The 27,347-nt window shown below is 38.3% G+C and overlaps 2 long non-coding RNA genes across 7 annotated transcripts in view; one reads left to right on the forward strand and one right to left on the reverse strand.

Moving 5' to 3' along the window:
- The window catches only part of LOC309606576, a 494,104-nt gene that overhangs the window by 58,289 nt on the left and 408,468 nt on the right, over nucleotides 1–27,347 (reverse strand). For 4 of the 6 annotated variants that reach the window (XR_014231935.1, XR_014231936.1, XR_014231937.1 and 1 more), the window contains exon 3: nucleotides 14,204–14,274. This is a non-coding gene — a long non-coding RNA (uncharacterized lncRNA). Of the gene's footprint in view, nucleotides 1–853; nucleotides 8,822–14,203; nucleotides 14,275–27,347 lie in introns of those variants that run through there. The other 2 variants (XR_014231939.1, XR_014231940.1) reach the window with 1 other exon arrangement.
- On the forward strand, nucleotides 727–26,388 carry LOC309606580. The gene is made up of 2 exons (XR_014231950.1): nucleotides 727–859; nucleotides 24,740–26,388. It is a non-coding gene; the product is annotated as an uncharacterized lncRNA (long non-coding RNA).

Genomic DNA, 27,347 nt, shown 5'->3' on the forward strand with positions numbered 1-27,347 from the left:
AAGCTTGACTTTTAATCAACTGAGATTACTCAAGTTTGGAGGTGGGATAGACATTCTGTTTTTAATGTGGTGAATTTGTGATGACTGTAAACAGCCCGATGAAAATGTCAGGTACGTAGTTGGATACATGGGTCTGGAGTACAGCCAGGGATACAAAATTGGGACACATCAGCATAGATGATGTTCAGAACTGTGAATGTGAATGAAATCTCCAAGGATGTGCAGATAAGAAAGAGAAGTGACCTTAGGAATGAGGTATGAGACATTCTAATGAGCAAAAGGGACCAACAGGAAGTGATCAGTGAGATGGGAGGAAAACCAGCAGAATGTGTTATCCTGGACGCCAAGTGAGGAAAGTGTATCAATGAACAGGAAGAACAATTCTCATATACTTTTGATTTGAAATGTGTTGGAAATTTAAAATCCTTATTTCAAAAGAAACTTTATCAATCTTTTTTTTTTTTTTTTTTTTTTTTCACAGAAACTTCTCATGGTAGAGAAACTGCCAGCAGCCAGATGAAGACACCTGTCCCGATCTGCATGTGGAGCCCTGAGCAGTCATTTCCAACCTTGGCAGTGCTCCTTGCAGTGACATTTCCAACACCACCTAGAGGACCAGGAAATTCAGTCAGGCTGGCAACACCAGAGGTGGGCCTGATCAGATCTTTCTCGGCAAGTTCTTATTCAAGAAATAAGAGAAAATGGAGGACGCTGGGCATTAATCCCGAGATGCTATAGAGAATTATTTTGGAAGTTAACTGCTGATTTGCAAATATGCAAACTTTTCAAGCTTTGGTCTATGTGGATTTGGAAGAAAACTAAAAAAAGATATTGAGGATAGTTTCATTCCTTTCCTACTGTAAGTACCCACATGAAATGAAGAGGAGAATTGAGGAAGTTAATCTTAATGATTCAAACCACTCCCCTCTAGAAAACACATTTTCCTCTATTACACGGGTATTTCAAATAATCAGATCCCCAAATGACTTCAGTTCTCCTCCTTTTCATGGCTTGGTAGCTTTCCTCTTTCTCTCCCTTCCTTCCCACCCCCCTTCTCTTTCTCTCTCCTTCTTTCTCTCTCTCTTTCTCTCTTTCTTAACAAATATTTATTGAATACACAGAATATTCCAGGCCCTTAGGATATACCATTTAAATTTTACAGACACTGTCCCTGCCCTCATGGAACTTAGTCTGGTGAGGAGATCGGGCAAGAAATTGAAACTTACACAAAGTGTTATATAATCTCAGTAATAATAATATGTGCTATAAAATGTGATACCATATTATTTTAATGTTTAACAATTCTGTAAGGTTAGGAAGGGCTTTCCCAAAGGAAACAATATTTAAGCTGAGATCAAAAGGATAGATAGCTCATAAAGGAATCCCAATTATAAAAGCTTTCCAGAAAATGGAAACAGCCTATGTGAACACACAGAAGATGAACAAAACAACCTCTAATATACTCTTGATTTAGATCCACAACCATGACTCTAGCAGAGAGTGAAAGATACTCTTTCTGCCATCTCCTTTTGGAATCCTATTCTAGAAGAAAAAGACCTGCTGTTAAACATCACGAAAATTGTCAATGATATAAATAAATAAACCAAATATATTTTTACCCCAAAACTTAGATGACTTGTAAGCTAAAAGAACAAATAGCAGTAAATAATGCTCACAGGGTCTTTAATGTGGCTATAAAAATTAACCTACTGCTCCAATTTATATTATATAAAACATGATTGTTTGGTCCAAACATAATTATTTGCATCCCCAGTGTAGAAGTACATTTGTTAGGGTATAAGTTTGACTGCCATCATAGAGACTCAAAGCAATAGAAGTTTAAACATGGTGGAAGTTTGACTTTCTCTTGTCTAACAGTCTGAGTATAAGCATACCAGAATTAGGATGGTGGCTCTGTGGTGTGGAGGGTACAGTCTCCTCATATCATGTTGCTCCATGCTCTCTAGAATGTTGCCCTCAGCTTCATGTTTCAAGATGACTCATAGGAAGAGAAGTTAGAGAAAAGTAAAAATTTTCCTTTTAAGAGGCACAGTCCAGAGTTTTCTCACGTCATCTCTGTTGTTAAATCACTACCTGGATGGACTTTGTCACAGGGCCACACCTAGGCTGGGAAATATAGTTGTTATTGTGGGCAGTCATACGCCCAAGTGAAAAATAGGAAGAAGGTGCTACCTGATAATTAGAGGAAGCAAGCATGCACCACCACGGTGAGAAAGGATAAAAGCGCTATGATAAACTAAAGGATCCAAGAACGAGTGAGACTAGGTTCCTGACCTCAAGGATGCTGGGATCCAATAGGTGAGAAAGACAGCAGAAATGTCAAAGAGAGGCAGTGTTTTGGGAATGAAGAGTATCCATAAATTGATTCTGTTTGGGGAATTATCATGATAGAAAATGTAACAACTGAGCTGGACTTTGAAGTACATGTATGTGTCAGATTTCAACTGGAAAAAAGGGGTAAGAACCTTTCAGGAAGAAGAAACCGTATTACAGCAACTTCTCTGATGAACTTACATGTGCTTACTGTGCTTAATGCTGTATCCACACTTAGTCTGTAGTCAGATGATTTAAATAATAATCTTAGCTGCAAGTCTTAGTCAAAATAATGAGTCTTATCTAGGTTAATGTAAAAGTGAATTCTGAACGTTTTGAATCATAACTAGCGCATTCCTAAGTGTTGAGATTGTACTTGATAGAACTAACAGAAAGATAAAGCTGATATTCTTCTTAGAACTATTAATCCACAAAACATGTAGCCATAAACATAACTTTTCCTTTTATATTCTGAAGACATACCCAAAGGAAGGTAAACAGTGAAGTAGGATCTGTAAAATAATCTATCTCAGGAACATCACAACTCATAAAAATTGGATTAACTAAACTCTGGCATGATGAGAAAATAATTTCCATTAGTATATCAATTTGGTTTCTTTGAAGTATATTTTACATAAATTTTCAGTTGACCCTCAGTATAAATCTATGATGTAGGTATAGCTAGTATTGTTATCTCATTTTTAAGGGTGAGGAAACCAAAGCTAAAAGATATTAAGCAACCACTCAATATCAAATTGAGTTTCAGAGATGAGACTCAAATCCAAGACAGAACAAGAACACATAATCACTGTTGTGGGAAAATAAAATTTTCCATACATGTATTCTCAGGTGGAGGGCAAAAATCAAAACTAAACATAAAGCATTGATGTTAATCATCTAAATATATTCCCCATTAGCTCTTTCCTAATCTTGTCATCAGAAATAAAAAGGCATATAAACTTTGTTTTTTGTTATGAACACAGTTGCAAAAGAAATTTAAGCAAAAATGATGTAGATCCTGAGAATTCTAGAGAAGTTGGGACCACCTCTTTCGTTGTCTTAATTTATGTATAGGTTTTCCCAAGACTGGCATGCTAAAATATTCTGATATGAGGTTTATTCTATACAGAGATAGTGTGATAATCCATTCAATTTAGTCATGATATTTAAAAAACTGTGTTGCTACAAGAGGCTATTGATAGAAATGTAGAATAATTTATCAAAATACTGTTAAGTCAGATTAATTGAGGATGGCTATTTTGGTCAACTAGTTAGTCTGAATTTAGAACATTTTAATAAAATATCACTTCTTTAATATTTTAGTAAATAACAATGTACAGTCTAATTGGAAATTTTGCTGGGTATATTTTAACAAATGTTTTCAATTTGCAGAGCATGCAAACAATGCCTAAATGTTTTAAAAATAAATCTATATTCTGATGTAAATATCCATTTACTTAAGAAATCATTATTCTTCAAACTTATAAACACCATAAAGACAACTTTTTAACAAAGGCAAATGTGCATAATTTAAATTACTGAAATGAGTGAAGTTGTCATGAATTGAAGCCAATATATATCATGATGCCTTTGAAATACACAAATCACTATTGGTAAAGTTTCTGTTCATTGAACAACCCTATACACCATCCACGCACATATACATGTATGTGTTTGCATACATATACCAACCTCACAGCTATGGTGAAATGCAGGTTTTATCATTCCCACTTTACAGATATGGGTGCTGAGGGTCAAAAATATGAAGTGACTTGGCCAAAATCCCACAGTTTATAAGTGAGGGAGACACAGTTAATCCCAGGTTTGTGTGATCTTACAATCTATATCTTTCCCACTATATCCACAATTTCTTTCTACATATGCATGTGACTGTCTAAAAAAAGTTGTACCCTTACAAGAACATCTGGGTTGATAGCAGTATTCTATTTCTTCACTCAGGTGTTAATTACAAAATTGTTTGCATTATAAATATTACTCTGTACTTTTTCTTTTCTTTTTTTTTTTTGCTTTTGCACTTCTTGGTATGTGATATAATTTCACAATAAAATGATAAAATAAATATTGTGCTTTCTAGAGCAAGATTGTTGTGACGAAGCAATGTATATATTGGTTGGGTTTTGCTTCTAAGTAAATTGAGAATGGGGCCTCAATTTACAGTAAGTCATTGGCTACTGGAGTAAGGCTGCATATTCTGGGAAGATCTCATTTACGTTAATTTGGGAGATGTAGATCTGGGGAGGGGAAAGTGAGGAGTGAGTCAAAGGAAAACATTTATCATCAATGATATGCCTGTTGGTGCATTAGCACTCATTTAATCTTCAAAACAATCCTTAACAGTAGTTATTATGATGCCTGTTTTAGAGGAGGTCAGTACATTTCCCACAGTTAAGTGGCTAACGTTGATTTACATATTACATCTGTCTGACAACCAAGTCTGAGTCGTTACTGAGGGGAGCAAGGATTCAACAGTTCAGAGCAGTCAGATAAACTGACAGTGATGGACACGAGTCGTTGGCCCCCAAAGTATTTGTACTGCATTCTTTTCTGAGATTTTACTTAACGGGGGTCTGAAATACCTGTCATCTGGAATGACAAAATGGGATGAAAACACCACCAATGGCAGAAAAGTTAACTACAAAATGATGCCAAAAGAAAACCAGTCTCCTGCATGTGGGCTGTCACTAACATGAGAGGGAGGATATTGGTCTTTTGGGTAAACTGTCTTCTGTGACCAGCTCTAGGTCCAAACTTTTGTGTCTGAGTGGGCTGGTCATTTTTTTAAAGATCGCTGGCAGTAAGTTTCTTCTTCATGTAAAAACAGGAGAGGATAGCATGTGAACACACTCTGCCTGTAAAGACCTTTACAGACACTAGACATTCTTATTTTAGGATTCCAGTGCCCAACTTGCAACAAGGCCAGCCATTTTTAGCTACGCCACTACCTTTCTGAGATTCTTTTCATTTGTGAGTTCTGCCCTTGTTTTATAGAAGGTAATGCTATATCTTAATTAATTTTGGAGCAATCTTGCTGAAATGCACATGCTGGCTAAAATGAAGAGTGGAAATATAGTCTGAATCCTAAATTTCCAATTGTTCATCCAGCTTCCCATTTGCCATCCTCAGTGTGCCAATTCGATTTAGTTCAGGTTTACTGAATCTCAATTTTTGGAGAGAATTTCTGGATCAGAATCCCACATAATTGGCATGAGGTTATCGACTTCTCTGACCTTTTTTTTTGTATCAGTAACTACTTTTCATTTTTTATTGCTCAGCTGCATTTAAATAAAGTGAGAAAATTAGAATTAATTTGGTTAGGAGGATTTCATTTCAGAAATCCTTCCTTTCTCTTTGCAAGTTTTTTTTTTGAATTTTATTTATGTACATTTTTATACAGCAGGTTCTTATTACTCATCTATTTTATACATATTAGTGTATATATGTCAATCCCAATCTCCCAATTCATCCCACCCCCCCGCCCCCCACTTTCCCCCCTGCCCCCCACTTTCCCCCCTTGGTGTCCATACGTTTGTTCTCTACATCTGTGTCTCTATTTCTGCCTTGCAAACCAGTTCATCTGTACCAGTTTTCTAGATTCCACATATATGCGATATTTGTTTTTCTCTTTCTGACTTACTTCTGACTTATTCTTGTTCATAATTTGCAGTCTTGGTTTTCCTTACTAGAATAGGATCATTTTTCATTATTTATATACATCCCAGTTTGTTCCAAACAGGGGGTAAATAGACGCCCAAGAATATCAATTGAGAGGAAAAGAAATATGGAGGGACGACCTGAAGCATGTCTCGTGTCACGTTATAGCTCTGGCCAAAGGAAAGTGGCTGCAAAAATGGTTCTGTTGTTTGCCACCTCCCTTTGACTCACTGCCGATGGAGAATCACCTTGCAATGTGACTCAGATGTCACAAGCTAAAGTTTGGAAAGTTATTTGTTCAAAACACCAACAACTGGACAGTAAGCTGAGAGCCATAAACACAGATACCTGCAGAACAAATTTGCTTTTTGAATCAGAAGTCGGCGTCCAAGTACCCTGGGCCCGCTGAAGCATCTCTAATATTTACACAGTAATATAGTTAGGGAGCCTCCTTATTTTTCTCTTTTCCACTGATTTAGTCACCTATTGGTAACTTCACGAGCTCCAGTAGGGGTCAGGAACCCCCCAAAGCAACTTGTGTTGAAATCACAGAAAATCAAGATGGAAAGACTTCGTGGGTACAGCCTGTGTACGCCCAGGGAATTGGGGGAGCAGACTATTCACCATGATATACGTTCTGTTCCTCTGTGCAACCTGGGTTCATATGCCTCCTGGGAGGGCGGCTGAATCACCTTCTCAGAAAGAGTCATGATTTTGACAGACTTTCCTGCCAGGAAGTTTTGTATTTTATTATTTATTTTATTTTATTTTATTTTATTAATTTTTTAATATCATTATTGGAGTATAATTGCTTTACAATGGTGTGTTAGTTTCTGCTGTATAACAAAGTGAATCAGCTATACACATATCCCCATATCTCCTCCCTCTTGCGTTTCCCTCCCACCCTCCCTATCCCACCCCTCTAGGTGGTCACAAAGCACCAAGCTGATCTCCCTGTGCTATGCGGCTGCTTCCCACTAGCTATCTATTTTACATTTGGTAGTGTATGTATGTCCATGCCACTCTCTCACTTCGTCCCAGCTTACCCTCCCCACTCCCCGTGTCCTTAAGTCCATTCTCTAGGTCTGCGTCTTTATTCCTGTCCTGCCCCTAGGTTCTTCAGAAACATTTTTTTTTTTTTTTTTTTTTTTAGATTTGCCAGGAAGTTTTATTTTCAACCAACATTTTGTTTTCTTCATTTTCTGGTTAAGTCTCCTTGGATTATTTTTGGGGGCCTGGGGAAAGAGGCTGATCATCTTAATGGTTATCCCTTCTAGATAGATCTGAAATCAGATTTGACATCATTTTGGCCCTTCTTCTGCTCCAAACTACTTGCATGCATTTTATATGTAGAATATTTTCTTTTTAGTTTGGGACTTTAGTCTTGTTCTCTTAGTAATCAATTTCATTAGTCTTTAAATGAAATACAAGCTTTCCTGAACTTGGTATTGCCAAAGCTCTCTGGGGATATATTATGGCTATTTCTTTAATGAGGCGGCCTTTGCCACAACAGACCCTGTGACTGTTTGCCTTGTCATACATTACATGTCTCTTCTTACTTCCTGGACATCTCCATTACTGTTTGTGCTCCAGATTTGCCCTTCATTTAGAATTTTCTATTCCTTAGGCATGCCATAATAATAAACTGATTAGTCTTCTCACTAGTCACATATTCCCAAGATGACGAATCTGAATAAAATTGGAAGAAGACCCATTACTTTTGGGCAAAAAGGCAGTTTAGAGAGAGCAGAGAGAAACAACTAACCTAAAGAGAGCTCCCACTATACGCCAAATCCAGGGAATTGGGGGAGAATTCCTTGATAACACCAAGAAACTGTGGATACAGAGGTGAATAAGACAGACAGTGTCCCATGCCATCTAATCCTTGTAATAATTCAAGATAGTTATTATGACCAACTTGTCCCCCATTCTTTCCATTTCATAGTTGAGGGAATTGAGCCATTTGTGCAAGACCATTCAGTCACAGAGGTTAGACTGGATTCCAGATCCGCCTTGTTTCAAAGACAGTTATTTCCGTTATGCCATATGGAGCTCTGTCTCCTCTTACTGCCAGGTCAGCAAAGCTGGGATGAGGTGTGTCTCCAATTCTCCATGGATGCCGTGTTTTCATCCACACTAAAATCTCCTCCATTTCCCACTTACTCCCATATGTTTCCAGAAGCCCTTGAGCAGTTGTTGTGTCCAGTTGCTATCTGCTGCTCCTAGGTTCCTGACCACTTTATCCTTCTCCTACATTTCAGGCTTAACCACAAAAGTAACACAAAAAAACTTTCAAGGGTGATCACACCAGGATTTGGGAATTATATAGTAAGAATAAACTGCGGTTTATCGTCTTTGCTAGGATGAGTCAGAGCACCCACTTCTACCAGCATAAACAGAGATGTGGGAGGAACAGTGTGGCAGGACCCAATGAGCACTTGGTCAGTAAATCAGGATCTCTGGCTTCTACATCCAGAGTGTGTGACCAGGGGAAGTCCCATCACTTCCTTGTGTCTCAGGTGAGGTGTTTTGATTATATTACTAATAATCATAGACCTTCTTCTGAGTAACTATGGTCCTAGACCTGTATCCACAATATAGGAAGTACAGCTGGAAAATTGTATTGAGGATAATAGATTTGTCAAGGAACAGGGAAGGGAAGACACAAAGTAAAACAGAAATGGACACGGAGGGATGGTCTTTAACATTTTGGCACAAAACTAGAAAGAACATCTCCTTTCCATTTTCTTGGAGCTTTGCAGGTACAGCTCCTTTCCACAGCCCGCTATGGCTCCAGCCACTCTGGGATTGGTAACTAAGGAGGAAACAGAAGAAAAAGGTTTTGTTACTCCTTTTTTTTTTTTTTAATAAATGTATTTATTTATTTATTTATTTTTGGCTGCGTTGGGTCTTCATTGCTGTGCGCGGGCTTTCTCTTGTTGCGGTGAGCGGGGGCTACTCTTCGTTGCGGTGCGCGGGCTTCTCATTGCGGTGGCTTGTCTTGTGGAGCACGGGCTCTAGGCGTGTGGGCTCAGTAGGTGTGGCACGCAGGCTCAATAGTTGTGGCTCACAGGCTTAGTTGCTCCATGGCATGGGGGATCTTCCCGGACCAGGGCTCGAACCCGTGTACTGCTGCATTGGCAGGTGAATTCTTAACCGCTGCACCACCAGGGAAGCCCCTGTTATTCTTTTGTCCAGGGTAAGAATAGCTTTTTAGGTAAGAACACTTTTTGTTTGTTTGTTTGGTTTGGTTTTTTGCTACCGTTGTCAATTCCATCTTTTTTGTTCAGTTATTTTGTGCTGTTTATCATAAAAGGCTTTGGGGAGAGTTTTGTGGGTTTTGTTACATAATGGAACTAGTTTTCATTTAAACTCAGTCAAATAAAATTTCTCAAAACTGAGATGTGTTTCTGCCAACATATCTTTCTAACTTAGATTATTTATTGTATGTTGTCAGAATAAGAGGAAGATTAGACAGATTTGATAAAACAGTCATGATAACAGGTAAACATTTGAGAGGGAACAATTTTGCTTTCTCATTGAAAGTTCAAGTCTTCTTTAGCATGAATTATGAGAGAAAAGACTACATAGACCAGGGGAGGGTTAGCAGGAATTTGTGAGTGGGGACACGTGCCTCCTTTACAAGTGTTTTGCGTTTAGTTATCCTACATCATGGAAAGCCACTGGAACCTTTGGTTACAAGTATATAGAAATGTATACAAATACAGTTATATGCGTATATCTGTCTCTATACAGAGACCTACATTTATTAGTCAAACAGTAAAAGAAAAATCTATTCCTGCAAAAAAGGGCTCAAGGTAAATTTGTCACAAAGTCGAGGGCTTATTTTGTTGTTTGAATCATCCCTGAATGACCTGTGTACAAATTACAATACCCTAAAGAGTTAAAAGTGTTTGTTTCACAGGAAATTGGAAGAAATTTATGTGCGCAAGTGAAGCTGAAAGGTCGAATGTGTGACTCACATCTATTGACAGATGGAATGAGCATCACATAAGCAGACAGTGACTAGAAAACAAGCCGGTTGTGTGAAAGTATTTTTAGAGACTAATTTGTACCCAGCTGTGTCATCTATGAATGGGAGAAGTTTGAGAAAGTTACCTAGGGGTGTTTGAGCTCAATCAGGTGAAAGTTAATGATACTGATTTGGCTTAAATATTCACTTCGAACTTGGATGTGCAAATGGAGTTAGTATTTGAACAAATTTTCAGGGAAGTTGGATTGTTCTTTTATCAAAACGATATAACCCTCCATGTTAGGACCTCATTTTAGTGTGGAAACCTGAGGTCAACAGTCCATAAGTCACTGATAATTTCAGAATGCTACCAATTGGTGGCTATAACATAAAAAAAGGTCTCCTGCCAACTGGTATAATGACTAAGTGTGTGATCGCTCAAGACAGTCTTCGTGGTGTGAATTCCAGCTCAGCTACTTAACAGAGATATGGTTTTGGACACTTTTACATTTCTGTGACTTAGTTTCCTTTCCTTATCTACATGAAGTGAGTAATAACATATGTTTCTTACAGGGATATTCATTAATAAGCCCATTTTAAATGTCATGCTCTTTTCTAGGCAAGGGGATAAAAAAAAATCCCTCCTCTCATGCAGCTTACGTTCTAGTTGAAGCGGAGTAGACAATAAACAGATAAGAATGTAAAAATAAGTACATCAGGTGGTGATAGGTGCTATGCAGCAAAATAAAGCAGAACAGTGCTCTATTTATGGAGAGTGCTATGCAGGTGGCTGTGGCGATTTTAAGTCAGTTTGAGAAACTGACACATGCTAGATAAGTAACAGTCAAGTCCATGGGAATTAATATCTGCTTCCTTAGTCAGCCTAGCCAGTTAGGGTGCTTCATCCCCCAGGTGAGAATGGTTGATTAAAAGGATGAGCAGATAAAGCCAAAATGCTCCAATCTAGGTGAATTCGGGGAACTGTATTGGAGATACTGGAAAGATTCTGGAGAATGTGGATGTGGCATGACTCATGCCTGAAGATTTTGGCAGCCATGTTAACACCTTGTGGAATCTGCAAATAAATGCAAGCAGAGTAAAAAATGGAGACTATGTCCTTATGACACCTTTTGAGTTTCCACCTCAAGTCTTACCTACCTTTGGCATTTTTGCTTGTATAAGCCTATAGGTTTCCTTTATTCATTACTTTGGTTTGAGTTGGGCTTTCTGTCATTTGCCACCAAGAGTCCGGACAGGCATAAGTATAATGAAGGGTGGGCAGGATTTCCTGACAGATAAAACATGCATCTCAATCTTGCCATGGAGATAACTGACATTACTAGCAAGGAAATGGATTCTTTTTTTTTTTTTTTCCCCCCCAAATAGGTGAGTCTATAGTATGGGTGAAACTTCTTGGCTTTTTCCCCCTGGATCTCCCAAGTTATATCAATGGTCATATCAACTTAAAGGGGACTCTAAAATGAGAAAATATTTGTGCTAAAAGGCAATTAAAAATGATTAAGTCCAACACTCTCTGGGTTTGGATAAGGAAATTAAGACTTAGATAAATGGAGAGATACTTCCCCCAAAGTACAAGGCTACTTTGTGCAAAACATACCTAGGCTTTCTGTCCTCAAATGCATTGCTTTTTCCACTTTAGCATTAATTCTGCCTCTGTTTTCTTCCATATTCACCTGCCTACCAAAGGAGTATGATAGCATTTCCTTTGCTGAATTCTATTTCCATAGAGGCAGGAACTTTGAAGATGCAACAAACACAGTGAGTAACCACTTGCCGTCACTTCTGTTACTTGTTACTTTATCTTTCGTAAAATTGTCTTAATGAATTTTCATCTTTGCCACCAATTTTGTGGTTTAGGAAGCTCATCCTGTTTCTAAACAATAAGATATTTAAGTCCCCATCTTTAAGGTCCATAAATAAAACAATCACATTCATTCTTTTATCATTTTGAATATGAAATGGGGCACGTTTGATAGAGAAGCAATATGAATTACATTCATCTCTTAAAAGTTGTCTGTCTTTGCACATACTTCTTAATATTTTTGAGGTTCAGTTTCCTTGTTAGTAAAGCAGAAATAATCATTTTTTCTCTGTCAACCATCCATGGCTGCTCTGGGTTGCAAAAAAGAGATTCCGTATAAGAAATAGCTTCCAGTGCTAGATAAACACAATGCCTCATTATTACTAATCACTGTAGAGTTGCTAATTTCTCACCACTGTTTTGAAATTATGAGTAGCTATTGAGGTCTCGATGATACCTGAATAACACAGCAAGAGCCCTTAGAGGTGCCAGCATGGAATGAAATCTCCATGCTTATGAAGTTTTGATGAAGAAAGCACCTTAGCCATGATCTTTTCTAGCATTTTTTAAAAAAAATATATGTTCCTCAGAGCGTTCACAAGTTACTACAGGAGGTAAGAGGAAGTCCAACTGACAGAGCCTCAGGGCCCTCTGTTTCCCTTTCACCCTAGTAGTTCACTTGTATCTACATTTTTTTTTCTTATTTTTTTTCTTCCCCCTGAGATACAATGAAAAGAAACAGCTTTTGGATATTCTGACTGACATCTCTTCCTACCGCCCCTCCACACCCCCCCCCCCCAACGCACACAAACCCACAAACGATAAAGTTTGAAAACTCCAGATGGACTCCAACCTCTTCAGTTAATAGATGATGAATTTGAAGCCCAAAGGGATGAGTGATTTTCCAAGGTTACCCACCCCCACTTCCGGTCAGGGGCGATGTAAGGACTAAATCCCGATCCTGAAACCTCCACCATCACCATCTCATCATTCTGCCCTGTAGTGTGACTGGGAAGATTTTCCGATTCAGCGGTGTCACGTTTGTCTTTGTTTTATTCTGTCTGGGGGTAGGCATGGTATATGAACTGTATTATCAGCTTGATCCACGTGGCACTAACAATCCCCAAAGTATGGCTTCAAATGATTCTCCTCTCCAAGTTACTGGCTTTCACCAAAATAAATGTACCTCGTTATCATGCAGCTTGAGGCTTCAATCTAGGTTTTCTACTTAGGAAATACTTTTCCAGATTAAGATTCAGGTACCAACGATTATTCTGTGGATCATCAGCAATTTCTTCTATTTTATACAAAAGCTAAAATCAAATAGAACTTATTTTTTTTACAGCCCCTCTCTAGTAAGGCAACCACAGAATTTATTGCCCAAATGAGGACAGTTTTGAGAGCTAAAAGAAACACAATTAATAATTACTCTGGGAATACTGATGTGTAAATTGGAGTTCTTCTAGGCAAACTGGGAAGTGAGATCACCCTATTCATTAACCATCCTATAGATGTGTTTGAGCTCAGTGAGGGTGAACTATTGATTAACTGAACGTGACTTTCAGTCATAAGTATTTAAGGATTGGTACTAATTGCCTTTTTTTTTTTTTTTTCTCAGAAAGAATGGTAATATTAGCAAGATCAGATTCAAAATTAAAGCACAAGAAGAATAAATGAATTTATCTCTCTCCTCTTCCCTCCTGCTCCGCCCCACTACCCGCTCACAGGCGTACTGTGTGCGCACACACACACACACACACACACACACACATTTTGGACACAAACTCTAAAAGCAATTCATTCTTAATAAGGAAAAGGACTACTTTCTCTTTAACAAAATTCTATCAAAGAATACCCCTGAGACAAATTATATAATCAGTTTAAACATGGCTAAGAGACTCTTGATCATTTCCCCACACTTCCTCTTTCAAAGAGAAAACAAAACAAAACAAGTCCAACTATTTTAAATGGTAATAAAAGACACTTGACCTTAGTGAAGAAAATAAGGCCTAGAGACTTTTAATGTTTTTGGTTTTATAATAGTGACTTAGAGTCAAAGACTATGGAAACCTGCTTTGGCTAAGATTTCTGGTCCATAGGGTTCACCATTATTTTGCTTATAATGACTGACTTCACTTAAACTATTTCATACTTTTTAACATGAAAACGAAGTAAAAAGGTATTTTTAAAACTTCTTAACCTGTTATAATATATCTGCAGTGTTGCTCGTGGTAACTTTTGGTGACTGCCTTGATAGAAAATATATGGGGATAGGAAAATTCATTTGCATAAAGAGATAAAGAAAAAACAAAACATGTGAAATACTGTAGGTGAATCACTTCTCACAGTCATTCTCTACAATTGAACTTTCAGTGCAAACGTCATGAGAGCAAGGAACTTACCTGTTGTGCTTATTATTGCAATCCCTAGGTCCGGCACGGTGACTGGCATGTAGTAGGCAGTCAGTATATATCTGATAAACATAAAGGCATGAATGGATGATCCTCATTAGCTAATTCATATTTACCTTTTACAGATATCGCTGTGTCAGTTGGATCTAGTGTAGAATTGATCTCATATTTGCAAAGACCAACTCTCCAATCCTTCAAAGTCATGCATTTCCAGTTTATTGGACATTTCTTCTAATTGTAGGACAGCTACTTAACTGGCACATTTCAACCTAGGATACTCAGGCCACACTTTTAAAACTTTTTCTCATGTGGAAAAGTCCATTGGGAACATTATCGACTATATGTGGCATTCACCAATGTTCCTCACCTTTAACTCTCTGGACAGGGTTCATTTATGGCCCAAGGTGCCAAAATTTACCATAAGATCCTCATTTATAAATGCTCATATAGAGCATGTTTATACTATTTCAGAAAATGGGAGAGCCGGTAGGAATGGCCTTTCAGAAAAATAAAACAGGAGCTATGTTCTCCATCTTTTTAACCTTGTTTTTTTAATGACTTTTAGTTACTTTCAAAGATCTGCTTTTATCCTTCCCCCAGCCCCTTTCCTTATACAAAGAATACAAAGATTCTGGCTTTGTATGCAGAAATTTGGTTTTATCATTTAAACTTAAGGCATCCTGAACAAACAATGGACACGTTCAGTTGTCTCTGCATAAGCAAGGATCTTACCTTATTTTAAAAGTAAAATAATTTTCACCGACAAATAACCTAATTTAACCAGTTTATAAGCAACAATCTTATGTAATTAAGTATCTTGTTTAGTTTTTCTTGTTCACAATTTGCAATATTTTCCAGAAGTTCCTTACTATAGCTTCGGGAAGTGGCTTTCAACCTTTTTTGACTAAAAATTGGAGAGACACACGTTTAATTCACAGCCAGGTACACACACACACACACACACACACACACACAATTAAAATAAAAGTTTCTTGAAGCAATACTTATCTGATTATGTGTAATGCATTCTCATACTTCCCATTTTATTCTAACATATATTTCAATTATTTAAAAACATTAGACCTTAAATTTCTATCTACTAAATTGGCTTATGATCCACTAGCGAGTCATAAAATGTACATGTTTAGAGAAATTTTCAGTCATGACACAAAAAAGTTATTACTGTTTTTATTTTGTTACATTTATATATTATTATATTAACATATATTAAATGCTTATTATTATTGTTATTATTATTATTAAAGTCCTTCAGTCTTGCAAAAGAATCCAGCATGCCATAATGCTCATAAACAAAACATGTGATGAGAAATACAAGTCTTAAATTTTTAGTTGCCTCCGCGGTGGACATAGTTTTCCAACATGGCCATAACGAGATAGCTCCTTCTCTTACATGGTGATACAGATGTTTCTCGTATTAAGGTATGGCATCTCTGGCCCCTTGAATCTGTGTAGGTCTATGTCTATGGTGAGAGTGACACTACATGACTAGTCATATAGGGTGATACGATTTCTCCCTGGAAGCGCACTCTTAGTCCCTAGGCACCAGGTTGTGAAGAGAAAGAAAGATGACATAGAAAGGCCACATAAGTGATCTGGGTGACAGCCCCCAGTGAGGTCCAGCCATAGCTGACATCAAGGTCTAAACCTGTGATTAAGTGAGATCTCAGATGATTCCAGTCCTAGCCTTCGAGTTACTTCAAGTTTTTGAGTCTTCTCAGCCGAGATCTCAGAAATTGTTGAGCAGAAATAAGCCATCTATGCTGCGCCTTTTCCAAATTCCTGACCCACAGAATAGATGAACATAATAAAATAATTTTTGTTTTATTCAATTAAGTTTGGCTTTGTTTTTTATGCCATAATAGCTTACTGTAACAACTTCCAATTCTATTCTATCTTCAAAAGATTTCAAATTGATCGTTTTTCCAAAATAATACTATTGGAGTGTGTAAGAAGAGAATTACTCTTCTGTACCAACCTCTAGGAGTTGATCATAAATAAACTAAGGCCCATCATTAACTGTAAAATATTCCTTTTCAATTGTTGAATCTTCTCATTTGAATTATATAGTTATCTTTGAAAGGACCTTCTAGCTTTCCTGGAAAAAATGAAACCATAGAGACAACAGGGTGCATGTAATGTGTGGTGAAGCCAAGTCTACTACTAGAAATAAAATGTTTCTGTACTAGTATATTCCTAGTACGCACATCTAGGAAAAACAATTGGTTAATTCAAAATAAAAAAACTGTGTCTATACACACTTTGAAGCATAATCGTTATCAATTTAATAATGGCTTGGGTTTGACCGTATGAGGGCTTAGACTGTGTCTGTCTTATTCTCAGCTATATGCTTAGTAACTAACACAATACATATTTATTGAGTGAATAAGGAATATGCTGCCTGAAGCAACCCACAAACCACTTTTCTCTCTCCTTTTCTTCAAGGAAGTGTAACATGGATGAATTGCAAGCTTTATTATAAAAATAAAAATGCCTAATCATTTTCACGTGATAAGTAATTCTAAAGAAAGGAGGATATTTTTGTAAAAAGTGAGTAGATTTCCTTATCTTTAGATGTATAAACAAGGCCTTAATTAATTTTTCAGTGATTATGAGATTTATTTTACTTTATATTACTTTGCTTAGATTTTTTTCTCTCTGTGAAGAATAATCTATAAGGCTATGCATCACTTTGACGCCTACATGTCTTCAAGAAAATAATCATAGCTTAATCCTTGTGACTCCAGATTTAAACAAAACATTGCTCATTGCTACTTTATTTTTTTTTAAATCATGAATTTGATAGCAATTCTGTATATAATAAGTTATAAGTATAAACACTCACTTTTGGAATATACAGAAAGTACTGTATTTTATTATTCCAGTTTCTTTATAGTCTCTGGTGTTTTCAACTCAATTCCTTCTATGCAAATATATTGTACTTTTTCTTTATGTTGAAGAATATTTTTGAATATGATGGGAAATATGAAAACACAAGATGTTGCCTTACCGAAATACTCTATTTAAAGCTTCTTTGTGGATTTAAACACTGTATTCACTGTACAGTTTGCGTGTTAAAAAATTCTGTTTATAGCAACTATACAAGGCTATTTTAACAACTAGGGTTCTTTTTTTCTACTGTAAGTTTTTGAGATGCCCAGTATCCAGGATCAAACGATCTTTGAAAAAGGATATGTCTACCTGACACCATGCAGTTTGATTTTTTAATTAATTATCTGGACAACTCAATGGCAGAGACAGTCATTTTAATAACATATCAGGTCAGCTTGTCTAGCTCCTGGTTTCTTTGTCCAGGAAGTTGAGGGAAGGGAAAGATGAAAGGCAAGCTTGAAAGAAACTCAGTCAACTAAACTATGATTGTTGATTAAATAACTGTTTTAAATGGTTGGAGTCAAATTATTTGCCTGCTTAAACATAGTTGAAAATAAAATTTGGACGTCAGCCCTTTAAGCATCGCCTGTTCAGATGCACGGTGACCTAATGCATATGCATAACTAGTATGACATTGTTGAATGGAGTAAACAGCCTCCAACATTTTTCAGAATAGGTTAGTGAGAAATAAACCTTCAAATTATACAGCATGAAAGTTCCATATATAATAGAGGAAGTTAATAACAAGAATGTTGTTATGTTTCAAAAGGCTAAGAAGGGGGAAGATTAGGGGTGACAGATAGAAGGAAGCACTTTGAATAGGGGAGGTGGAAGCTTCCATCCTATCAAGAAAATTTTAACTCCTCCCTAGACTGGGGGGAGACAGATGATGGGGTGGCTGAGACTGGTGGCATGTCTGAGACCCCAGATAAGGGAACAGCTGTGGGACATCAAGTTAATAGGGGCATTTCTTTAAGGGTCATATCAGAGCCAGCGTAGAGCAGTAGTTTTAATGAGCCAGATGGCTAGGACTGGCCATTGAGAACAGCATCATGTGGCCATAGGAGCAATTTTAACAATGACAACCTCCATGGATTAAGACTGCAGCCTTCTCCATATTTAAATCCCTGTAGGTAGATAGAGAGCCCCCAAATTACTCAAATTGAAATTCCTGTATTTCACTGGTGAAAACTCTGAGGCAATTAAATCTGATTTAGAGAAAAAAGAAGCATGATAATCTCTTGCATCTTCTGATTGTGAACTAAAATTCATAGCTGATAAATATGTATGTATAGATGTGTATGCATATATATATATATATATATATATATATATATATATACATCTAAAATTATACCCCTCTGGAAATATGACAATGAGGTAGAGAGGTAAATAGATAGGTATCCCTGACCTTAAGTAATCATTATTAATAATAAATATTCTGGGCTTCCCTGGTGGCGCAGTGGTTGAGAATCTGCCTGCCAGTGCAGGGGACACGGGTTCGGGCCCTGGTCTGGGAGGATCCCACATGCCACGGAGCAACTGGGCCCATGAGCCACAACTACTGAGCCTGCGCGTCTGGAGCCTGTGCTCCGCAACAAGAGAGGCCGCGATAGTGAGAGGCCCGCGCACCGCGATGAAGAGTGGCCCCCACTTGCCACAACTAGAGAAAGCCCTCGCACAGATACGAAGACCCAACACAGCCAAAAATAAAATAAATAAATAAATAAATAAAGGAGTTCCTTTAAAAGAAAAAAAAAATAGTAAATATTCTTCAGAATATAAATGAAAACGCATTCCAGCTGATAAATTTGATCATTTTTCTTATGGTGAATGCTAGTTCATTTTATCCATAACAAAACTAAAGATATGTACTTCTTTAGATTCATTTCTATAGACTGTAAGAAATTCTACTTATTCCAACTCAACCATCTCAAGGGAACTTGCTCCTATAATTTTATTGCTCTAGGAGAGATATAAGTCCCCTATAGGCTACCAAGAAATTAGAATTTAAATGTCACACCAAATCTACAAAAATATAATAATTCTGTTGATTGATATATGCATCAAATGTCATATGTCAAATATAACATAAATACATTTTTCAAACTTTGGTTTAGAGGAGGACTTAAAGGTTTTTTGTGTGTGTTTATGATTATATTCTCAACAGAATGCCTTATGTATGTGAGTAAATTAATACACAATTATTGTACTTTAAAAGAGAAAAGAGTATTCTCCACATTTCCAGATTGTTAAAAATGCATGGACCCATTTTATGATAAGTACCACTGGCATGCTGAGAACTGGCTCTTTACAATTCCTCCTTTTTCACATGTACATTATTTGACAACCTGAAGCTTCTTTCTGCCCTAGGATTTGGGATTTCCACAGTTCAACTTGCAAGTGAACATTTGATACCTTAGAGGCAGGTGTTTATTTTCTGGCCAACAAAATACTTTGATCAGTGCCACCATCTTTGTCTACAGTGTTTACAACTATTTAAATGCTTTATTTATGTCTTTCCCTTAAATTAAAAATATAAAATAAAAAAAGAAGGATGAACTCGAGGCCAGTGACAAAAAAGTAGGTTTCCTTAACTTAGTAAAATTGAGACAAAGGGGAAAATCATTAGGTTTTGGGAAACAGGTAAGTCTTTAGCCTCAAACCCTCATTGAACTCAAGCTGGTTGACACTTACTGTGCTCAATGGAAATGAGACATGAGAAAAAATGAAAACACATGAATGAAGAATTGTTGCTAAAAGCTGAAGTTAGGGAGAGTTTATGTTTTAATCCTATGCATGTAGACATTCTCTAATAACATGCAAGTCTTTTGCCTATTTGACTTTATTACATGCTTTTGAGACATGGGAAAAGTAGAAGCTGCCAGTTTCTAAATGTAGCTGCCTTAACCTAACGTGTGAAATGTAAACAGCACAAACTTTGAAGTCAGGAAAAACTTGGTTACAAATCCTGATTCCTCTACTCAAGTGTAAGCTTGGCCATCCTAGAGAGCGGCTCAGTGCCAGCTTTTCAAGGAATTGCGGGGGTTAAAGAAACATTTCAAAGTGGCTGGCATGGCACTTACTTGCGGGTCAAAAACAGTATTCTCTTTGCACTTCAGGCTAACCTGTGTTCCATTACGAATAGAGTTATCTTTCTTCTGCTTTTCTGCCTATCTCAATATTTCCATATTATCCATTTTGAAGAGCTTCAATATCATCCCATTGCAGTTTTAAAATCCATCTCGGACTCCACACACACACAAATACCTTATATATGTGTGTGTGTATATATATATATATATATATATATAAAATATATCTATTATGTTATATATATATATATATATATATATACATCTTTTCATTTATTTTTCCAGCTTTATTGAGATATAATTGACAGATAACATTAAGTTGAAAGTGTCTGTGTTGTTTTGATACCCTTAAATATTGAAAAATGATTCCCACCATAGCATTAACTAATACCTGCATCATGTCACATAATAACCATTTCTTTTTGTGGTCAGAACATTGAAGATCTACTCTCATAGCAACTTTCAAGTATGTAATACAGTATTACTAATTACAATCACTATGCTGTACACTAGGTCCCCAAAACTTATTCATCTTGTAACTGGAGGTTTGTACTCTTTGACCAACAATATAGATACATAATTTAAAAAATTTATTGTTGAGACTCCTGTAACTTTGTCTATATACTTACCCTGATCCTCTCAAAATTCTTTTATTTTATTGTTGGGTTATCTTTGAAAGTTATATGTTTACATAATTTATCTTACTGAAAAGACGATTAGTTCTCTGAAAGCAGTGATTTGTTTTAGGCCTGTTGGCCCAGCCAGCATTAAACATGGCAGTCAGAGAGCTCTTCCGGCAACCAAGGACTTGCTTTAGGAGGCAGAAGAAAGATGTTCTGTGTACACAAATTGTTATTTACCCAATAGTAGTGATTTGGCCAGATGGGCATGTGGATAATTCTATGCATTAATTACTGAGGACTCCTCAGAGTGTGTTAACCATCATTTTGAGTATAGTTTCTCCCCAATCTAAACACCAGTCTGGATAGCTCTGGAGAAAGAAAAGGAGGGCAGAGAAGCTGACTTGGCTAATTCAGTGAGAAAAATTACAGTTAGGAAAACTCTCTTCAAAAACCCTAGATTTTCTGGCTTATTTATCCACACAGCCAATGTTCACAGGAGACGCAGCTGGGAGTCCATTTCACCTGCGCCGTCCAGGGGAGCTGGACAAGGAGGCAGGGACGTGAATTTAGATCTGATTCTCCAATGACTCAGCCCCAACCTCAGCCTTGGCTTTTGTGGTGATGCTTGAGTGACTCATTTTTCTGGCACTGTCTTTGTTAAATCCTGGGATCAGAAGTGTCCTGTTTACATAGCCTCACATGTGGCTGTTCGCTCAGTTTTTTGTTCTGAAAGAGATGGAAGACGGTTGCCTCCATCCCTGCAACTGTTTGGTGGTGTTCTTTGACCAGAAAAATGACTCGTTATGCCCCCCTTCCCACTCAGAAGTGTACCCACTTCTTTCCAAGCAGCCGACCCTCTCTTACAGCTTTCCCCCTAATCTCTCAAGGTTCAAAAAAATTTTCCCTTCAGAGAAAGTGTTGAAGGTCTGGATTGTTTATTTTAGCTCCTGTAGCCTGCTTTTTAATATATAGTTCTTTCCTAAGATATAGGGGTGGATTTTAACACAATTTCCAATTCTTTCGTCTGAACAGCATCATTTTTTTAGAAGTGATTCTTAGGCTTCAATTCAGATGTCATATAAACTTTGGACCTTTACGAAAGTGATAATTCACTCTGGAAATGAGTAATAGGCTGGCAGCAGGGGGGGGGGGTCTCAAAGGACAGTACCATCAGACACTCTAGTCAGAAAATATTTAGGATCTCTCCCCCTCCCCACCCTCGACAACCTGTTCTCCCTAAAGCATTCGGAATTTGCAGTCCCTTTTCCCCACACATGCCCGCCCTAATGGAAAGAAAATGACAATCAGTAAAGAGCTCAGAGCCCCATCCACCTATAGCTAACTGCCTCTGATCATCCTAGCTCAGCCTCATACACACGGGTCTTTGGGGACTTCCTCCCTATTGCAATGTCATTATTTGGGTCCCCTGTCACAGTGCTTCCAAGGTAAAGAATAGCTTTCTTCCTGGTGCTTTGGACAAGCTGTCCTGATTCAGCAGGAGAAATCTGAAAATCGTGATGTGTGTGCACTTCCTAATCCATTATTCAAATCCAAAGACACCCTTAGCACTGAGAAAGGAGCCTCCTCCCTGCACCCTCTGGAGAGAATCACTCATTCAAGTGACTGATGTAAAAATCAATCCCTTCACTCTTTTCTAAAGGGTGTCATTTTCCCCTCTTCTGGCTTCTTTTTCATTCTGATGATTGCAAACTGCAATGGTTAAAGATACCACTTAAAGAGCATGATGTGTTTGTGGCTATGGGACATTCTAAAATCCACTCTCCTCCCCAAGCCCCACCCCACCATTGCCACCAGTGGCCCTTTTATTAAAATGCTCTTTCTGAATAAGACAGTGCAAGCGTTAAGGACAGCGTGGTTTCAGCATTTACAATCTGAGGAATAAAGCTACAAGTGTGTGATCACATAGCAACTCTCAAAAACTCCTGCACTGAAAAAAAAGAAAAATAGATTATTTATACAAATCATGTTTCTGCTTAATTTTCTCTGTAAATATAGCCCATGGAGGATAGTAATGGTTAAGTACGATGTCACTGTCAGGGTATTCATATGCAGGTAAATCACACATACACTTACATATATACAGATTTGGCAATTGCTAGGATGCTGGCTGGTGTACTTTAAAGGGTTACAAAATAAAAAAGAAAGGCGGGAAGCTAGATTCTGCAGTCAGAGGTTCCTCACCTCCTCCTTCATCTTTGGGAGGTGCATTTTGCCCAGTTTCCACAGTGGGAGCTACTTCAAGGAGGCAGCCCTGAGAGAGCACTGTGGTGTTGAGACCATCTGGACACAGTACATGTGACTTTAAGGCAAAAATGACTTAAAGCAGATTGGACTGATTAAGAAGCAGTTAGGAGACCTTCAAGATGGTGGAGGAGTAAGACGTGGAGGTCACCTTCCTCCCCACAAATACATCAAAAATACATCTACATGTGGAACAACTCCTACAGAACACCTATTGAACGCTGGCAGAAGACCTCAGACCTCCCAAAAGGCAAGAAAACTCCCCGCATATCCGGGAGGGCAAAAGAAAAAAGGAAGAACAGAAACAAAAGAATAGGGACGGGACCTGCACCAGTGGGAGGGAGCTGTGAAGGAGGAAAGGTTTCCACACACTAGGAAGCCCCTTCGCGGGCGGAGACTGCAGGTGGCGGAGGAGGGGAGCTTCGGAGCCACGGAGGAGAGCACAGCCACAGGGGTGCGGAGGGCAAAGCGGAGAGACTCCCACACGGAGGCTCCACGCCGAGCAGCACTCACCAGCCCGAGAGGCTTGTCTGCTCACCCACCGGGGCGGGCGGGGCTGGGAGCTGAGGCTTGGGCTTCGGTCGGATCGCAGGGAGAGGACTGGGGTTGGCGGTGTGAACACAGCCTGAAGGGGGTTGCTGCACCACGGCTAGCCGGGAGGGAGTCCGGGAAAAAGTCTGGAGCTGCCAAAGAGGCAAGAGACCATTGTTTCGGGGTGTGCGAGGAGAGGGGATTCGTTCCCTGTGTGCCAACAGAAGGCAGAGCACGGCCTAAATGAGCTTCAGAGACGGGCGTGAGCTGCAGCTATCAGCTCGGGCACCAGAGAGGAGCATGAAATGCTAAGGCTGCTGCTGCAGCCACCAAGAAGCCTGTGTGCAAGCACAGGTCACTATCCACACGCCACCCCACCCCGCCCCCGCCTCGCTCCAGAAACCTGTGCAGCCCGCCACTGCCAGGGTCCCGTGATCCAGGGACAACTTTCCCAGGAGAACACACGGTGTGCCTCAGGCTGTTGCAAAGTCATGCCGGCCTCTGCTGCCACAGGCTCGCCCCGCATTCCAATTATAACTATGGTGCCCCTCCCTCCCCATGGCATGAGTGAGCCAGAGCCCCCTAATCAGCTGCTGCTTTAAGCCTGTCCTGTCTGGGCGGGAACAGATGCCTGAGGGCAATCTACATGCAGAGGTGGGGTCAAAACCAAAGCTGAACCCCAAGAGCTGTGCAAACAAAGAAGAGAAAGGGAAATTTCTCCCAGCAGCCAGGAGCAGCGGATTAAATCTCCACAAGCAACTTGAGGTACCCTGCATCTGTGGAATACCTGAATAGACAACAAATCAACCCAAAATTGAGGCAGTGGACTTTGGGAGCAACTGTAGACTTGGGGTTGGCTGTGTGCGACTGACTTGTTTCTGATTTTTATGTTCATATTAATATATTTTTTAGCTCTTGTTATCATTGGTGGATGTGTTTATTGGTTTTGATACTCTCTTTTTTTATTATAAACATTTCAATTTTTTTATTTTAATAGTTTTTAAATTTTTAAATTTTAATTATTTAATTCTATTTATTTATTTATTAAAAAAATTTTTTTTTCTTTCTTTTTTTCTTCCTTTTCTTCTGAACTGTGTGGCTGACAGGGTCTTGGTGCTCTGGCCTGGTGTCAGGTCTGAGCCTCTGAGGTGGGAGAGCTGAGTTCAGGACACTGGACCACCAGACTTCCCGGGCCAATGTAATATCAAATGACAAGAGCTCTCCCAGAGATCTCCATCTAAATGCTAAGACGCAGTTCTACCCAACAGCCAGCAAGCAGTGTTACTGGACGCCCCATGCCAAACAACTAGCAAGACAGGAACACAACCCCACCCATTAGCAGAGAGGCTGCCTAAAATCATACTAAGCTCACAGATACCCCAAAACACACCACCAGACACAGCCCCGTCCACCAGAAAGACAAGATCCAGCCCCACCCACCAGAACACAGGCACCAGTCCCCTCCACCAGGAAGCCTACACAGCCCACTGAACCAACCATACCCACTGGGGCAGACACCAAAAACAACGGGAACTACGAACCTGCAGCCTGCAAAAATGAGACTGCAAACACAGTAAGTTAAACAAACTGGGAAGACAGAGAAATATGCAGCAGATGAAGGGGCAAGGTAAAAACCCACCAGACCAAACAAACGGAGAGGAAATAGGCAGTCTACTTGAAAAAGAATTCAGAGTAATGATAGTAAAGATGGCCCAAAATCTTGAAAATAGAATGGAGAAAAACAAGAAACATTGCACAAGGACATAGAAGAACTAAAGAGCAAACAAACAATGATGAACAACACAAGAAATGAAATTAAAAATTCTCTAGAGGGATCAATAGCATAATAACTGAGGCAGAAGAACGGATAAGAGACCTGGAAGGTAAAATAGTGGAAATACTGCAGAGCAGAATAAAGAAAAAAGAATGAAAAGAATTGAGGACAGTCTCAGAGACTGCTGGGACAACATTAAATGCACCAACATTTGAATTATAGGGGTCTCAGAAGAAGAAGAGAAAAAGAAAGGGTCTGAGAAAATATTTGAAGAGATTATAGTTGAAAACTTCCCTAACACGGGAAAAGAAATAGTTAATCAAGTCCAGGAAGCAGAGAGAGTCCCATATAGGATAAATCCAAGCTGAAACACACCAAGACACATATTAATCAAACTATCAAAAATGAAATACAAAGAAAAAATATTAAAAGCAGCAAGGGAAAAGCAACAAAAAATATACAAGGGAATCCCCATAAGGTTAACAGCTGACCTTTCAGCAGAAACTCTGCAAGCCAGAAGGGAGTGGCAGGACATATTTAAAGTGATGAAAGGGAAAAACCTACAGTCAAGATTACTCTACCCAGCAAGGAACTCATCCAGATTCGATGGAGAAATTAAAACTTTTGCAGACAAGCAAAAGTTAAGAGAATTCAGCACCACCAGATAAGCTTTACAAAGAATGTTAAAGGAACTTCTCTAGTCAGGTAACACAAGTAAGGAAACAGCCTACAAAAACCAACCCAAAACAATCAAGAAAATGGTAATAGGAAAATACATATCAATAATTACCTTAAATGTAAATACATTAAATGCTCCAACTAAAAGACACAGACTGGCTGAATGGATACAAAAATAAGACCCCTATATATGGTGTCTACAAGAGACCCACATCAGACCTAGGGACACATACAGACTGAAAGTGAAGGGATGGAAAAAGACATTCCATGCAAATGGAAATCAAAAGAAAGTTGGAGTAGCAATTCTCATATCAGACAAAATAGACTTTAAAATAAAGACTATTACAAGAGACAAAGAACGACACTACATAATTATCAAGGGATCAATCCAGAAGAAGATATAACAATTGTAAATATTTATCCACCCCACATAGGAGCACCTCCATACATAAGGCAAATGTTAACAGCCATAAAAGGGGAAATCAACAGTAACACAATCATAGTAGGGGACTTTAACGCCCCACTTTCACCAATGGACAGATCAACCAAAATGAAAATAAATAAGGAAACACAAGCTTTAAATGACACATTAAAGAAGATGGACTTAGTTCATATTTATAGGACATTCCATCCAAAACAACAGAATACACTTTCCTCTCAAGTGCTCATGGAACATTCTCCAGGATAGATCATATCTTGGGTCACAAATCAAGCCTTGGTAAATTTAAGAAAATTGAAATCGTATCAAGTATCTTTTCCGACCACAACACTATGAGACTAGAAATCAATTACAGAAAAAAAAATGTAAAAAATACAAACACATGGAGGCTAAACAATATGCTACTAAATAACCAAGATATCACTGAAGAAATCAAAGAAGAAATCAAAAAATACCTAGAAACAAATGACAATGAAAACACGATGACCCAAAACCTATGGGATGTAGCAAAAGCAGTTCTAAGAGGGAAGTTTACCGCAATGCAATCCTACCTCAGGAAACATGAAAAATCTCAAATAAACAACCTAACCTTACACCTAAAGCAATTAGAGAAAGAAGAACAAAAAAAAACCCCAAAGTTACCAGAAGGAAAGAAATCATAAAGATCAGATCAGAAATAAATGAAAAAGAAATGAAGGAAATGATAGCAAACGTCAATAAAATTAAAAGCTGTTTCTTTGAGAAGATAAACAAAATTGGTAACCCATTAGCCAGACTCATCAAGAAAAAAAGGGAGAAGACTCAAATCAGTAGAACTAGAAAT

This window comes from Balaenoptera borealis (assembly GCF_965194805.1).
Source record: "Balaenoptera borealis genome assembly, chromosome: 11".
In the NCBI taxonomy this organism is placed as follows: Eukaryota; Metazoa; Chordata; class Mammalia; order Artiodactyla; family Balaenopteridae; genus Balaenoptera; species Balaenoptera borealis.